The 16811-nt window shown below is 48.6% G+C and overlaps 1 protein-coding gene, 1 long non-coding RNA gene and 1 pseudogene across 21 annotated transcripts in view; 1 reads left to right on the forward strand and 2 right to left on the reverse strand.

Moving 5' to 3' along the window:
- The window catches only part of ADAT1 (adenosine deaminase tRNA specific 1), a 116963-nt gene extending 104959 nt beyond the window's left edge, over positions 1–12004 (forward strand). For 12 of the 15 annotated variants that reach the window (XR_012518943.1, XR_012518941.1, XR_012518942.1 and 9 more), the window contains 5 exons: positions 3088–3187; positions 3627–3822; positions 4617–4774; positions 6057–7131; positions 9374–12004. The gene's annotated coding sequence lies outside the window, so the exon portion shown is untranslated. The remainder of the gene's footprint in view (positions 1–3087; positions 3188–3626; positions 3823–4616; positions 4775–6056; positions 7132–9373) is intronic. The other 3 variants (XR_012518934.1, XR_012518936.1, XR_012518935.1) reach the window with 3 other exon arrangements.
- On the reverse strand, positions 11379–11475 carry LOC141581802 (small nucleolar RNA U13; annotated as a pseudogene).
- Positions 12005–12073: 69 nt separating the features above from the next.
- LOC120363024 (uncharacterized) overlaps positions 12074–16811 on the reverse strand; it is a 40682-nt gene continuing 35944 nt past the window's right edge. For 4 of the 6 annotated variants that reach the window (XR_012518966.1, XR_012518967.1, XR_012518979.1 and 1 more), the window contains 2 exons: positions 13642–15448; positions 12074–12826 (listed from right to left, as the gene is read on the reverse strand). This is a non-coding gene — a long non-coding RNA (uncharacterized LOC120363024). The remainder of the gene's footprint in view (positions 12827–13641; positions 15449–16811) is intronic. The other 2 variants (XR_012518968.1, XR_012518976.1) reach the window with 2 other exon arrangements.

Consider the following 16811-nt stretch of genomic DNA (forward strand, 5'->3'; position numbering starts at 1 on the left):
CCAGGCATGGTGGCATGTTCTTGTAGCCAGCTACTCATGAGGCTGAAGGGGGAGGATCATTTGAATCCAGGGAAGGTGGAGGCTGCAGTGAGCCATGATGTCACTTCTGCACTCCAGCCTGGGTGCAGTAGTACAGTCAGAACTCAGCACAGCCTGCACCTCCACAGAGCGAGACCCTCTCTCAAAAAAAAAAAAAAAAAAAAAAAAAGGCTGGGGCTCATGCCTGTAATCCCATCACTTTGGGAGGCTGAGGTGGGCAGATCATGAGGTCAGGAGATCGAGACCATGCTCCCCAACATGGTGAAACTCCATCTCTACTAATAATACAAAAAAAAAAAAAAAAGGTGGGCATGGTGGTACACACCTGTAGTCCTAGCTACTTGGGAGGCTGAGGCAGGAGAACTACTTGAACCCAGGAGGCAGAGATTGCAGTGAGGCAAGATTGAACCACTGCATTATAGTCTGGAATTACAGGTGTGTGCCACCAAGCCTGGCTAATTTTTGTATTTAAGTAGAGATGGGGTTTCACCATGTTAGCCAGGCTGGTCTCCAACTCCTGATCTCAGGTGATCCTCCCACTTCAGCCTCCCAAAGTGCTGGGATTGCAAGTGTGAGCCACTGTGCCCAGTCTGATTTTTTTCAAGTATTTAAAAATATAAAACCAATAAACATTCTTGGGCAGCTCATGAGCTGTATAAAAACAGATGGTGGGATCTCTATGTCTCCTGTGTAGATACTATATGCCATGGTTTCCAGAGCCCTGGCTAGATGTTTGTTTGTTTGAGACGGAGTCTCCCTCTGTTGGCCAGGCTGATGCAATGGTGTGATCTCAGCTCACTGCAACCTCCACCTCCAACATTCAAACAATTCATGTGCCTCAGCCTCCCTAGTAGCTGGGATTACAGGCACTACCACACCCAGATAATTTTTTTGTATTTTTAGTAGAGATGTGGTTTCAGTACGTTGGGCAGGTGCTCTCAAGCTCCTGGCCTCAGGTGATCATCCTACCTTGGCTTCCCAAAGTACTGGGATCACAGGTATAGGTGATTCTGGCTAAGTACATTTAAATACTAAGTACATTTAAGTACTAAGCCCTGGCTAGGTACCTTTAAGGTATAATGGCATATGGAGGCTGAGGTGGGAGGATCACTGGATGCCAGGAGATCAAGGCTAGTCTGAGTAACATACCAACCAGAGAGATCCTATCTTTACAAAAAAATTTTTTATATTAACTGGGCATGTTGGTTATAGTGTGCACCTATAGTACTAACTACTTGGGAGGCTGAGGCAGGAGGATCCCTTGAGCCCAGCAGTTCAAGGTTTCAGTGAGCTGTGATCATGCCACTGAATTCCAGCTCTGAGACAGAGCAAGACACTCTTTCTAAAAATAGTAAAAAATGTTTTATTTTCTTGAGACAGAGTCTGGCTACATCACCCAGGCTGGAGTGCAGTGGTACAATCTCAGTTCACTGCAACCTCCGCCTCCTGGGTTCAAACAGTTCTCCAGTCTCGGCCCCCTGAGGAGCTGGGATTATAGGCGTGTGCCACTGGGTTTGGCTTATTTTTGTATTTTTAGTAGACACCAGGTTTCACCACGTCAGCCAGGCTGGCCTCCAACTCCTGACCTCAAATGATACACCCATCTTGGCCTCTCAAAGTGCTGAGATTACAGGTGTGAGCCACTGTGCCTGGCCTTGTGAAAATGTTAGTGGGATTTTGATTATAATTGAATACTTAAAAAAAAATCAAATGCGCATACATATGATTGTTTTTGGCAGGACTAGGGGCCAGGACTTTTTTCTAATTCCTTCACCTTGTATTCTAGGGCCTTGCAAACAATAGGTGCTTAGCAAATGCAATAGAAGGCACTCAGACAGTGCTTGATGTGTAGTGCATACTTGTCTTCATTAGGAAGAAAGAGACAGACAGGAAGAACAAGGGAAAATTCAGGGCAATTGATCAGGTCGACACCATCATTGCTAAAATCAGAGGAGACCAGGCTGTGTGCGGTGGCTCATGCCTGTAATTTCAGCACTTTAGGAGGCTGAGGCAGGTGGATCACTTGAGGTCAGGAGTTCAAGACCAGCCTGGACAACATGGCAAAACCTCATCTCTACTGAAAATACAAAAATTAGCCAGGCATGGTGTGGCAGGCCCCTGTAATCCCAGCTACTAAGGAGGCTGAGGCAGGAGAATCACTTGAACCAGGGAGGTGTAAGTTGCAGTTAGATGAGATTACACCACTGCACTCCAGCCTGAGGGACACTGCAAGACTCCACCTCAAAAAAAAAAAAAAATCAGAGAAGACCAAGATACCCGCAGATAATGCACTGTGTCACTTTCCCTGTGCATTTTTCCTGCCTCTTGGTAGACAGCTCCTAACATCACCATGAGATCCTGGTGAAGGAGGTGTGGATACTGGGGTTGCTACAGTTTATTGAACCATTTTTTCTCCCAGAGATGCTAATCTTCTGTCAGATTCCTCTGAGTGTTTTTCCGAACCCTGCTGTGGGCAGTTTACCCTCAGGGCACTTCTCCATGGAGCCACCAGGTGGCGCCATTGCTGCATAAGTGAAACAAACTGACTCAAGATTAGAAAGTAGTGTTCCATTGTCTTTGAGCTGGGTGGGGTGGGTCAAACCTGTAATCCCAGTACTTAGGGAGGCTGAGATGGGTAGTTCACTTGAGGCCAGTAGTTCAAGACCAGCCTGGCAACATGGTGAAACCCTATATGGTGAAACCCTAATTTTTATACTAAAAATACAAAAATTAACCAGGCATAATGATTCACGCCTATAATCCCAGCTACTCGGGAGGCTGAGACAGCATTGGTTGGGAAGCAGAGGTTGCAGTGAGCCAAGATCGTGACACTGCCCTTTAGCCTGGGTAACAAAGCGAGACTCCATTTTTTTAAAAAAAAAACAGTATTCCTAAGGACTGAGAGGGGAAACTGAGGCATGCAGACTGGAGTTGGGGTGGGGCTTGGGCTTGGCAAGAGAATGGGTTCAAGTAACATGTGAAGGACTCTCAGAAAGTCACAGCAACTTAAAAATCATTTATTCTACCTCCCACTTCCACATTTTCCAGATATAGAAACCAAAGCTGAGAGGGGGAGATAACTATCCCAAAAGCACCACGTCGGTGGGGAGCCGGGTTGCCAGAGAAAACACAGGACATCCAGTGAAGTGTGAGTTTTGGACTCTTCGTGTATGTCTCAAATAATGCACGAGACTTAAACTAAAACCTTATTCACTCTCTGTCTTCGAAGGTAACTGTGCATCTGTATGATGCTTTGCTAAGTCTGACAACCCTCATGAGGGTAAAATGAAGATTAGGGAAATAATTAAATGTAATAAGCAAACATGCAAAATAAAGACAACTCTGTTCCCATTGTGCAGACAAGAGAATTGCACATTAGGGAGGTGGCTTGCCCCAAGGCCACACTCACAAGCGTCAGAGTCAGGATTTGAACCTGGTCCTGATTCCAGAGGTCTCAATTTCACTGTTGTGGCCAGGAACATCTCATAGTCCTCCATGTGCGTGCATGTTCTGTCTTGAATATAACCCTCTCCTCATCGTGTAAGTGGACCATTCCCCTCCCTGACATTGAAGAACCCCATATTCAGCAGGTGCCTCCTGACCCAGTAGACCCACATGAGCCCAGATCCCTGAGACCTGGTGGCTGCCATTATGACATTCCCCGACTGCATCTTAGGACCCAAGTCTGACCCCCTGCAGGATCTGCAGCTGTGTTACAGGAAAGGGGACCCGATCCAGACCCCAAGGGAAGGTTCTTGAATCTCGTGCAAGAAACAACTCGGGGTGAGTACATAAAGTGAAAACACATTTTTTTTGTTTGTTTGGTTGGTGGTTTTTTTTGTTTGTTTTTCAGATAGAGTCTCACTCTCTGTTGCCCAGGCTAGATAGAGGGCAGTGGTGTGATCTTGGCTCACTACAACCTACACCTCTGGGGTTCAAGTGATTTTTCTGCTTCAGCCTCCTAAGTAGCTGGGATCATAGGTGCTTGCCACCACACGTGGCTAATTTTTATATTTTTAGTAGAGATGGGGTTTCACCATGTTGGCCAGGCTGCTCTCAAACTCTTGACCTCAGGTGATCCGCCTCCCTCAGCCTCCCAAAGTGCTGGGGTTACAGGTGTGAGCCACAGAGCGAGTTTATGCTTTCCTAGACAAGCAAGTTTTTTAGGAAAGTAAAGATAGAATGGTTACTCCATAGAGCAGCCCAGAGGGCACTGGTGCCCATCTTTAGGGTTATTTCTTCATGACATGCTGAATGGGGGAGGGGGGTAGATTATTCATGACTCCCCTTTTTTAGATCATACAGGGCAACTTTCTGATGTTGCCATGGCATTTGTAAACTGTCAAGGCACTGGTGGCAATGTGGCAGTGAGGACGACCAGAGGTCACTCTCCTGGCCATCTTGGTTTTGATGGGTTTTGGATTGGCTTCTTTACTGCAGCCTGTTTTATCGACAAGGTCTCTGTGACCTGTATCTTGTGCTGACCTCCTATGTCATCCTGTGACTTAGAATGCCTTCACCACCTGGGAACGCAGCCCAGCAGGTCTCAGCCTCCTTTTACCCATCTCCTATTCAAGATGCAGTTGCTGTGGTTCACACACCTCTGGCAGCTGGGCTCCTTGGGATCTCCTGACATTCTGTGCCCTCTGTGCCCTCCTCCCTCACTGCCATCGCTGTCTTCCTGAGCCTCCTCCTTCTGAATTTCTTCATCACCAAGAAGAGGAATCACTGTTAGGTTTGGCTTTTGGGAAAGGGATGGACCAGGCAGGCAGTAGGGAGGGAGACACAGGCCCTGGCATGGGTGATGGGGAGGGGAGAGCTGAGTGGGAGCCGGTGGGTCTGGCTTTGTTCTTGTCTCTGTGAGTTGCCCATTGTGCAGATCTGCCCCGCTCCTTCCCCATCGCAATGGATGGGGACTCCTCTCTCTAGTGTTCAGGCCCCAGGCCCTGGGTCAGATCAATGCCTTTTTCTCCTGCACTCCATTAGTCAGGAGATTTGCTTGGCATCACCTTGAAAATGCATCCAGAAGCAAGGCCCTGGCTCACTCCCTACTTCTGTCCCAGCCTCTCTGCACTTCCAGCCACAGGAGACCTGTGTGAGCTGAATCCATTGCACCCTCCTCTGCTCAGACCCACAGCGGCCCCATTTTTCTCGATCTGAGCCAAAGGCCCCAGAGTGGCCCACCAGGCTCGCCCTGGGCTGCCTCATTGCCTCCAGCCTCACCTTCCACCAGTCTCCCTCCGTTTTCCACCTACCATTCTTCCCCATCCTCACACCTGCCTGATGTTCACACATCCCTCCAGGCATCTGCTTTAGCTGTTCCCTCCACCTGGACCACCCTCCTTCCAGAAGACCATTGTCCCCTCCAGCACCCCCTGCAGTCAGGGCTGCCTCCCTCACCACCATCCAGCAAGGACATGGCCCGCCCATCCCTCTCCTCCCAGCAGCTCCCTTCCTTGGCCTGTCCTGGGTTTGTTTTTGCTTTTCCCCAGCACTTCGCCCTTCCTAAAGGGCCCTGCAGGAGGCTCCTGGCAGGGGCCGATGGCCTCGCTCTCCTTAGACTGGAAGCTCCACAGCAGCACGGGCCACTCCCTGTGGCAGACTCAGTATCTAGTTAGTGAGAAGGTGCTGTTTCAGTGTTTGAGAACTACAGAAGATAGGAGGGTGGAGAGAAGGGAGGGAGAGATGAAGGGAAGAAAGGAGGGAGGGGAGAAAGGAGAGGAGGGGAGGAGTGAAGAGGAGGGAGGCAAGGACACATAGGAAAGGGGAGGACAGATGGAGGGAAGGAAAGAGTTGAAGGAGGAAGAGAAGGAATGAGGGAGAGAAGGAAGGGGGGGAGGGAGGAAAGGAAAAAAGGGAAGAAAGAAAGGGCGGGAGAGCAGAAGAAAGGAGTAGGGAAGAAAGGAAAGAAAGGCGGGAGAGAGGGAGGGAGGGAAGGGGCATGAAGGGAAGGAGTTTATTTCCTCTCTAGGCCCAGCTGTCCCAATGTCCATCTGTCACTTGGACTGTTTCTCCAGCCTCCTGCGTGGCCTCCTTCAGGCATGGTGGCTCACACCTGTAATCCCAGCACTTTGGGAGGTGGAGGCAGGCGGATCACCTGAGGTCAGGAGTTCAAAAGCAGCCTGGCCAACATGGCAAAATGCTATTTCTATTAAAAACTACAAAGATTAGCTAAGTATGGTGGCAGGCACCTATAATCTCAGCTACTCCAGAATCTCAGGCAGGAGAACTGCTTGAACACAGGAGGCGGAGGTTGCAGTGAGCTGAGATTGCATCACTACACTCCAGCCTGGTAAGAGCAAGACTCCATCTCAAAAAATAAAAAAACCTTCTCCAGGCAGCTGCCTTCTGATGATGCCCCCCTCACCCAGTGAAGCACAGGAGACCCCAAATTCCTGCCTGACCCGAAAGTGCCAAGTGACCCTGCCCACGCACTCCTCTGGCCGCACTGTGTCCTCTGAGTCATGCTGTTCCCTGTCTCAAAGCCTCCCCTCCCTCTTCCCAGCCCCATCCTCTGCCTTCCTGGCGTCCACCTCCTGGTCATTTAATGTGTAGCTCAGGCTGTAATCCCAGCACTTTAGGAGGCCTAGGGCAGAGGATCACTTGAGCTCAAGAGCTTGAGGCCAGCCAGAGCAACATAGTGAGACCCCCCCACCCAAACCTCACCAAAATGTGAAAGGAAGAAAAAAAGATGTAGCTTAGGCATTACTCACCTCCAGGTAGCCTTTCTGATAGTGCCATCCACAGGTGGGCTCAGGGGCAGCCTCTGTTCTCTGGGCATCAGAAGCTGCCTCCCCGGGGAAATGCTCCTGGGTCAGCTCCTGCAGGAGTCCAGACACAGGATGACGGTGGATGGATCAGGACTGAGGGTCAGAGATGCGGAGAGGCAGGCAGCTTTGGGACACACTTGGTGAGATCAGTGGAATTTGCTGCAGGGTGACTGTCAGGGTGCAGTGGATAATTCTAGACCAGCCGTGTCTTCATCTCTCTCTCCCCTCCAATCCCAGGAGAGCAAATGAGGCAGAAGGACTTGAGGGCCCGGCTCACCAGCTCCATCCTCAGGAACTCGAGGACTATCAAGTTCCATAGCTGGTGAGGTCTGCTGTTCTGAGAGTTCCAGGCTTTTACCGATGTGGGGAGGAGGGTTCAGGTGCAGGTGGGCTGCAGAGGTAGAATCCAGGGTCTGAGTGGCTTTCCTGCTGCTGGCCAGCAGTTGTCCACAGCCACCCTGTCACTGATGTGATCCTTGGTGCCATTCTGTCATTTATTTCCGATGGCTGTCAGAACACTCTTCCTGAAGCACAGCTTTCAGAAGAATTTGAACATGTTGATACATAGGCCAGGTGCAGTGACTCATGCCTGCCATCCCAGCTCTTTGGGAGGCTGAGGTGGCTTGAACCCAGGTGGTGGAGATTGCAGTGAGCCGAGGTTGTGCCACTTCACTCCAGCCTGGGTGACACAGCAAGACTTTGTCTCAAAAACAAAACAAAACTAAACAAAAGGACCATAAATGGGACCAACACATAGAGCCCTCCCGTGCTGCTCTCCCCAGGAGTCCCCAGGCTCAGCCCTCATGTCTATCACCTTCACAGAGAGGCCTTTCCTGACCACCTTCTCCACCATCACAGTACCCCTGCTCGTGCAAGTGCACTCTACAGCTGCACCTGATTTCTCTTTTTTATTTTGGAAGAGAGTCTTGCTCTGTTCCCCAGGCTGGAGTGCAGTGATGCAGTGTCAGCTCACTGCAGCCTCCACCTCCCAAGTTCAAACAATCCTCCCACCTTAGCCTCCTGAGTAGCTAGGATTACAGGCAGGCACCGCCACTCCTAGGTCATTTTTTTTTTTTTTTTGTACTTTTAGTAGAGATGGCATTTCACCATGTTGGCCAGGCTGGTCTTGAACTCCTAACCTCAAGGGATCCATCCACCTCAGCCTCCCACAGTGCTGGGATTACAGGTGTGAGCCACCGCACCTGGCTGCACCTGCTTTAGTGTTTATTTTTCATAGCACTCTCCACTTGATGTGCTGTCGGAGCTAATGGTTTGTTTATGGATCGCCTGTCTCTTTCCCCCTCATTAGAATGATGGATCCATTAAGACAGGTGTCCCCAAACTTTTTACACAGGGGGCCAGTTCACTGTCCCTCAGACCGTTGGAGGGCTGCCACATACTGTGCTACTCTCACTGACCACCAATGAAAGAGGTGCCCCTTCCTGAAGTGTAGCGGGGGGCTGGATAAATGGCCTCAGGGGGCCACATGCTGCCCGCGGTTCGGGCCATAGTTTGGGGACACCTGCAGTAAGAGATCGGAAACTTTGTTTTGCTCATTGCTGTTTCCCCAGAGCCTCGAACCCTGCTGGGTATATGACAACCATGCAGTAGTTATTTATAAAATAAATGAATGTTGAAATAAATGGCCGGGTGCTGTGGCTCATCTCAGCACTTTGGGAGGCCGAGGTGGGCAGATTGCTCGAGGTCGAGAGTTCGAGACCTGCCTGGACAACATGGTGAAACCCCATCTCTAATAAAAATAAAAAAGTAGACTAGGAATGGTGATGCATGCCTGTAATGCCAGCTACTCGGGAGGCTGAGGCAGGAGAATTGCCTGCACCCGGGAGGTGGAGGTTGCAGTGAGTCGAGATCATTTCACTGCACTGCAGCCTGGCAGAAAGAGAGAGACTATCTCAGAATTAAATAAAAATAATTTACAAAAAGAATGAATGGAAGATAAGAAGGTCTAGATAGAAGGAATAAGTTACAGTAATCGATAGTGCACAAGGGAAATTAGAGTGAATGAGAATTTATTTGAATATTTCAAGATAGATAGAAGAATTTTCATGTTCCCAAAACACCAGAAAAATATTTGAGGTGATGACTATCTCAGTTACCCTGATTTGATCATTATATATTGTCTACAGCTGGAGTCCCCAACCCTACTGGCCACGGATCAGTACCAGACTGTAGCCTGTTTTGTTTTTGTTTTTCTTTTCTTTTTTTTTTTTTTTTTTTTGGCAGAGTCTCAGTGTGTGCAGCGGTGCAATCTGAGGTAAATCTGGCCTTCACCTCCAAGATTCAAGCAATTCTCCTGCCCCAGCCTCCTGAGTAGCTGGGATTACAGGCATGTACCACCACACCTGGCTAATTTTTGTATTTTTAGTAGAGACAGGGTTTCACCATGTTGACCAGGCTGGTCCCAAACTCCTTATTTCAGGTGATTCGCCTTCCTGATTCTCCCAAAGTGCTGGGATTACAAGTGTGAGCCACTGTACCTGGCCTTTTTTTTTTTTTTTTTTTTTTTTTTTTTTTTGATATGGAGTTTTGCTCTTGTTGCCCAGGCTGGAATGCAATGGTGTGATCTTGGCTCTCTGCAACCTCTGTCTCCCAGATTCAAGCGACTTTCCTTCCTCAGACTCCCAAGTAGCTAGGGTTACAGGTATGAGCCACCATGCCAGGCTAATTTTTGTATTTCTAGTAGGGACAGGGTATCTCTATGTTGGTCAGGTTGGTCTCAAACTTCCAACCTCAGGTGATCCACCTGCCTCAGTCTCCCAAAGTTCTGGGATTACAGGCATGAGCCATTGTGCCCGGCTCACCTGTTAGGAACTGGACAGGCAGCACAGCAGGTGAGCAGCGGGTGCGTGAGGGAGGTTTCATCTGTGTTCACAGCCACTCCTTATTGCTGGCATCACCACCTGAGCTCCACCTTCAGTCAGATCGGTGGTGTTGTTAGAGTCTCATAAGAGCGCGAACCCTACTGTAAACAGCACATTAGAAGGAGCTGGACTGCGTGCTCCTTATGAGAATCCAATGCCTGTTGATCTGTCACTGTCTCCCATCACCCCAAGCAGGGACCATCTAGTTTCAGAAAACAAGTTCGGGGCTCCCACTGATTCTACGTTATGGTGAGTTGTGTAAGTATTTCATTATATATTACAACGTAATAATAATAGAAGTAGGCCGGGCACAGTGGCTCATGCCTGTTATCCTAGCACTTTGAGAGGCTGAGGCAGGTGGATCACCTGTGGTCTGGAGTTCAAGACCAGCCTGGCCAACATGGTGAAACATCGTCTCTACTAAAGGTACAAAAACGGGCCGGACATGGTGGCAGGACATGTAATCCCAGCTACTTGGGAGGCTGAGGCAGGGGAATTGCTTGAACCCAGGAGCCAGAGGTTGCAGTGAGCCACGATCGTAGCATTTTGGGAGGCTGCAGTGGGCAAATCACCTGAAGTCAGCAGTTTGAAACCAGCCTGGCCCACTGGTGAAGCCCCGCCTGTAATATAAATACAAACATTAGCTGGGTGTGGTGGTAGGAGCCTATAAACTGAGCTACTCGGTAGGTTGAGGCAAAAGAATTGCTTGAACTCAGGAGGTGGAGGTTGCAGTGAGCTGAGATCATGTCCCTGCACTCCAGCCTGGGCAATAGAGCAAGATTCTGTCTTTAAAAAAAAAAAAAAGGCAAGCGAGTCACAATGGCTTATACCTATAATCCCAGAACTTTGGGAGGCCAAGGTGGAAAGATCACTTGAGGCTAGGAGTTCCAGGTGTAAACCTGGGCAACATAGCAAGACCCCATCTCTACAAAACATTTTTTAAAAATTAGGCACAGTGGCATGTGCCTGTAGTCTCAGCTACTCAGGAGCCTGAGGCAAGAGGATTGCTGGAGCCCAGAAGATGGAGCCTGCAGTGAGCCGTGCTTGTGCCACTGCACTCCAGCCTGGGTGACAGAGTGAGACTCTGTCTCTCAAAAAAAAGAATTCAGAGTAGAGAAAAGTATGAATTGTAAGTTCAAGCATGTCATGTCCCAAATTTCCTTCACAAGTGTTGATGCACGCCCCAAGAAATCTGTATTCATTTCCCAGTGCTGCCTTAACAAAGTACCCTAAACTGTGTGGCTTCAACCACAGAGGTTTATTCTCACAGTTCTGGAGTCCAGGAGTCTGAAATCAAGAGATTTTTTATTGTTTGTTTGTTTTTCCTGTGAAGGCTGTGAGGGAGGGTCTGTCCCAGGTCTCGCTCCTGGATTCTCAGAGCTTCCAGAGTTCCTTGGCTTGTAGGTGGTCTTCTGTCTCTATCTTGACATTGTCTTCCCTTGGTAGGTGTCTTTGTCCACACATTCCCTTTTTATAAGGACACCAGGCACACAGGATTAAAATTTACCCTCATTACCTCAGCTTAGCCTGATCACATGTGAAGAGCCTATTTCCAAATAAGGTCGCATCCACAGACCCTGCGGCATAGGGCTTCAGCGTTTTTCGGGGAGACACAGGACAACGCATAACGCTATAGATTTGCAAATATTTTTAGTTTGAGTTTCTGGGTTTTATTTTTTATTTTTCGCATCAGGTGGGTGATGTGATGATACCATAACAAGTTTTGAGGAGGGTGCATATCATAAAATAGCATGAAAACCCAATCGTCATGCTTAGATTTTGATTTCTTAATTTTACTTTTAATTTTTCTTGAGGCAGGGTCTCGCTCCATTACTCCGGCTGGAGGGCAATGGTGCAAACATGGCTCACTGCAGCCTCAACCTCCTGGGCTCCAGCGATCTTCCCAACTCAGCCACCCAAAGTGCTAGGATTATCGGAATGAGCCACCACCCCCAGCTGTTCTCTACTTTTTGTTTGTACATTGTTCTTTTTACTCAAAAATACACCTTTGCAGCTGGGCATGCTGGCTCATTTCTGTAATCCTCAGCACTATGGGAGGCCGAGGCAGGTGGATCACTTGAGGTCAGGAGTTCAAGACCAGCCTGTCCAACATGGTGTAATGCCTTCTCTACTAAAAATACAAAAATGAGCTGGACGTGGTGGTGCATGCCTGTAATCCCAGTGACTCGGGAAGCTTAGGCAGGAGAACCACTTGAACCCTGGAGGCGGAGGTTGCAGTGAGCCAAGTTCATAATACTGCACTCCAGACTGGGTGGCGGAGCGAGACTCTGACTCAAAAAAAAAAAAACGAAATACATATACATATAAATACACATGCACACTTAATACACACACACATACACACCTTGGCAATCTTTTTATATATCAGCATTTGCTATTACAACTTAAAATCTATGGTAGATTTCATTTAGATTAATAGTCTAAATACTATCCTAGTAAGTTCTACAGCTAAAGAAAATAGGCAATGCATTTAAATGATTCAAAGTTCAAAACCTATGAAAGAGTATAGAACTGAGTCTCCCATGTGGCGGCCAGTGGCATCTGTGTTTCTTGAAATCGAAGTGAGGCCAGATATGGTGGCTCCTGCCTGTAATCCCAGCACTTTGGGTGGCTGAGTCAGGTGGCTCTTCTGAGGTCAGGAGTTTGAGAGCAGCCTTACCAACACGGTGAAACCCCATCTCTACTAAAAACAGAAAGAAGCCAGATGTGGTGGTGAGGCCCTGTAACCCTATCTACTTGGGAAGCTGAGGCAGGAGACCTGCTTGAACCTGGGGACAGAGGTTGCGGTTAGTCAAGATCATGCAGCCTCACTTCAGCCTGGGCAACAGAGCTAGACTCCATCTCAAAATAGAAAAAAAATCTAAATGAATTAACATTAAAGAAGATGAAGGATTTGGTTCTTTGGCTGCGTCGGCCACATTTCAGGTGCTCCGCAGCTGCAGATGGTCCTCAAACATGGTCCTCATTGCAAAAAGTTCTATTGGTTGGTGCTGGTGCCGCCTTAAAGCCGCTCTCCCTCCTCTCCTGAAAGCCAACCACTGTTAGGGTTTTTTTGGTGATTCCTTTCTGAGATGATCTATGCACACGATCAGCACATGGAGTTAATATATCTACCTAAAAAAAAAAAAAAAAAAAAAAAACTGTGTGTCCCGTGTAGTGCGAATGACCATGTAAAAGTCCATTTAATGGAATGTATTCAGCTAGTTTCATAATGAAGTGCTCTTGAGTTTTTCCCAGGTTTCCTCTCTTACAATTATTCTGTGGTGAACACCATTCTCTCTGCAGAGTACATTCTTAACAGTGGAATTCCCTGGCCACAAGGTTTACATGTCTTTCTCTTTTCTTTTCTTTCCTTTCTCTCCCTCCCTCTATTCCCTCTTTCTTCCTTTTCCTACCTCTTTTCTTTCCTTTCCCCTCTCTCTTCCCCCGCTTTTTTTCTCACCCACTTTCCTCTTTCTTTCACAAGGTCTTCTATGCAATGCCATGATCCCAGATGACTGCAGCCTCGAACCCCTGAGCCCAAGCGATCCTCTTGCTTCAGCCTCCCAAGTAGCTGGATCTAAGGCCTGTGCCATCATGCCCTTCCATTTTTTTTTTTTCTTTTCTTTTCTTTTTGTGGAGATGCGGCTTACTGTGTTGTGCAGGCTCATTTTCATCTTAGTAGGTCCTTTTCAAGGGTTCTTACCCAAGGGTACCTGGATAGAACTTAGTCACTTGAAGCCCTTGTCGTTGTGTTGAAGTTTCGTGTCTGTTTCCTCCATCCCAGGGAGAAGATTTAAATCTTCTATCCCCTTTTCAAGCAGAACAGTGACTTCAAAAAGTGTACAAATGTTGGGAGGTGAGGTGGGAGGATCACATGAAGTCAGGAACTTGGGACCAGTCTGGCCAAGAAGGTGAAACCCTGTCTCTACCAAAAATACAAAACTTACCTGGGCGTGGTTGTGCACGTCTGTGGGCACAACTTCTCAGGAGGCTGAGGCAGGCGGATTGCTTGAATCTGGAAGGTGCAGGTTGCAGTGAGTCGAGATTGCACCACTGCACTCCAGCCAGGGTACAAATAGCACCTTTAGCCTTGATCCCACCAGGCATGACCACTGGGCACGTTCAGCAGTGGATCACCCAATTCTGCCTCAATTTGCAGTGTCTTCTCAGATGGCTGGAGTGGCGCATCTGAAGCTGGGGCTGGATGTCTTGCTGCATAAATACTCTCTCCATTTCCACCTGTGCCGTCAGCCTGGGTGGGGAGAAGACGCGTGTCAGGGGAGAGCCGTCTTCTTCCTAAAGCCCCACCTGTCTGATGGCTAAGACATCTGCCTCATTTCCAGAACTCCCAGGGGCCCTTGAACCTCTGGTTATTTGCTAAATATGCAAGCACAGATTGCCTGTACCTCCTCTCGGACCTTCCTGCCACTCCCTATAGAGCTGTCTGAAGCCTGGAAATGTTTATTTGCCTTTGGAGAAATTCTAGTTCTATCTGCCCCAGACTCATCAAAATTACAGTAACAGCCTGTGCTCTATAACGTTCTGGAGCCTGTTCCAGCAAGTCCCTTCTTCAAGTCTTTTTTCTAACCCCATACAAGATGGGGAAACTGTGGCAGATGAGCTCATGAATACAAAGTGCCTGAGCTCGGGTTCAACCTTGAATCCCTGGGCCCAGGGGTTTGAGGCTTGGGTTCAACCTTAAAGTTTGAGGGATTTAAGGTTGATGTGGGAAGTGTTCTGTTTGGCACCCCCTACCCCAATGTTTGGGGGTTGGTCCGGTGTTGCCCGGAGAGCCCCAGTTTTCGCCCGCTGACCTGACGCATTTGTGGCTAGTGTTCTCTTTAACTGCAAAGTGTGGTTTAGGAGAGAAGTTCTGTGCTCACCCTGTTCACCTGCACCCTGAGGAAGCTCTGAGAACACCACGCAGCCTCTGATACACACTGAAGAAAGCCGGCTCTAGGATGTGCCTGCCAGCAGGAGGAGCTGCGGGCATCTACATCCACATGTAGACATATTTGTACACATACATTCAGATACAAACATCCATATATATCCACGTCTTTACACACATCTGCACACTCGTCTGTATACACACACATTCATACACATGTCTACATATACACACATCCATATCCACACATTCATACACACATATCTGTATTTCCATATATCTGTATACATATCTACACACATCCATGTACAGATACATCTGTATACAGATGCATGCACATACATACACATCTGCACACATGTCGGTGGGGATCAGGGAAACATAGCATTAAGTAGTGATGGTCTGGCAACAGCGAGTATTGTTTTGACATCTTTTGGGTGAACTGACCAGCTAGTGGCTATCAGAGGGGTGTGTGGGGTGTGTATGCAGCTTGGTGGGGTCATCAAACATGGTATTTATTGTTGCACATGTCTTTTCTAGAGGATCTCCCATGTGGGGCCCTGGAGTGTAATGAGCTGTCCCCGTGGCCCACCTGCCAGTGTCTGCACCAGTGACCAACAAAGTTCTGGCTTCACAGGCCTCAAGGACTTTGGATTGTACTGTAAGAAACGCTAGTGTGCCATCATTGGAAGTGTCTGGTCACCACGTGGAGATCCGTTGCCAGCGGCAGGTTGGGAGCCGGGAGAGCCGGAAGGATGTTTCAGTCAGACAGGCTCGATGACCAGGGCTGGAGCTGGTGGGCAGCGGAGATGGCAGATGGGGTGGACTCTAGTCACGTTCCATAGTGATGGCCGACAGAGTTTCTGATAGATCCAACGAGGGGGTTGTCAGTGAGAGAAGAGGAGTCCTTTGTGTTTATGTCTGAGTTTATAACACAGGTTTCTAATTTTGAGAAATCCAGAGTTTAAAAAATTGGGAAAGGGCTGGGCATAGTGGTTCCCACCTGTAATCTCAGCACTTTGGGAGGCCAAGGCGGGTGGATCGCTTGGGCTCAGGAGTTTGAGACCAGCCTCACCAACATGGTGAAACCCTGTCTCTACTAAAAATACAAAAATTAGCTGGGCACTGTGGTGTGCATTTGTCATCCCAGCTACTTGGGAGGCTGAGGCAGGAGAATCACTTGAACCCAGGAGACGAAGGTTGCATTGAACCAGGATCCTGCCACTGCACTCCAGCCTGGGTGACAGAGTGAGACTCTATCTCAAGGAAAATCAAAACCGGGGAAGGATCAGCATACAAAGCCATTAGTTGGGCTGTCTCCTGCCCTCTCTCCAGTTCCAGCTTGTGTGATCATGGCTGGGCTTGCTGGCCAAGCCTGTCATTCCGGGTGACACCACGGCCTTTTCAGGACTAGAGACATGCAGCCACCCATGGTCGGCAAGGCTGAGTGGTTCCAGGAGCAGCTGGAGATGAAACTGGTCATGGGGGCAGCCCTGTCATCTTTACAGGGAACCTCACGCAGCAGGCAGGCTGCAAGCTGGCCTCTCTGCATCACTGAGCCATCTGCTGAGTGACCAAGCCCACCTGACAGGTAGGCTATGAAACCCCTTGTGCCCCATCTCCCCTGTGGCCAGGCTAGGGTGTGGGCCAAATGCCTCCTGATGGTCCTCATCAGCCCAGCCTCTCAATATCAACAACCCATCTAAGGACAGACGTAGGCTCACTGTGAGCCCCCAGAACCTCCCCAACCTCCAACTGCCCCCACAAACCTTAAAATAGCAGCTTTAGGGCAGTTTTTATTCTCACCCATGGTCAGAAACATGTAACATTTTGACCTAAAATACACAGGGCATTTAAAACACACACCCAGGCTGAGCAGGTGCTGGCCCGGTGCCAGAGCCAGGGTGGTGGCACCTGGGTGTGCCGCTTATGTGTTCTGAATGATTCCAAGGTAAGGACAGGAGCTGAGGCTGGGGGCACTTGGAGCAGTGGCTGTTGACCACCTCATGTGGGTGTTTGGGAGTCATAACAGCTGGCCCAGTTCCACCTGTGTGTTCTGGATGACCTTCAGTGTTGCAGAAGCAGAAGCTTCAGAAGGTGAAATTTATCCAACAACCTATGAGGTGTGGTTAATTCTTTTGTCATCTGTCCTATTTGATTTTGTTTCATCCTTTATTTATTTATTTATTTATTTTTTGAGACAGTCTCACAGTGTTGCTGGGACCT

The sequence above is a fragment of the Saimiri boliviensis genome, chromosome 1, assembly GCF_048565385.1.
Source record: "Saimiri boliviensis isolate mSaiBol1 chromosome 1, mSaiBol1.pri, whole genome shotgun sequence".
Lineage (NCBI taxonomy): Eukaryota > Metazoa > Chordata > Mammalia > Primates > Cebidae > Saimiri > Saimiri boliviensis.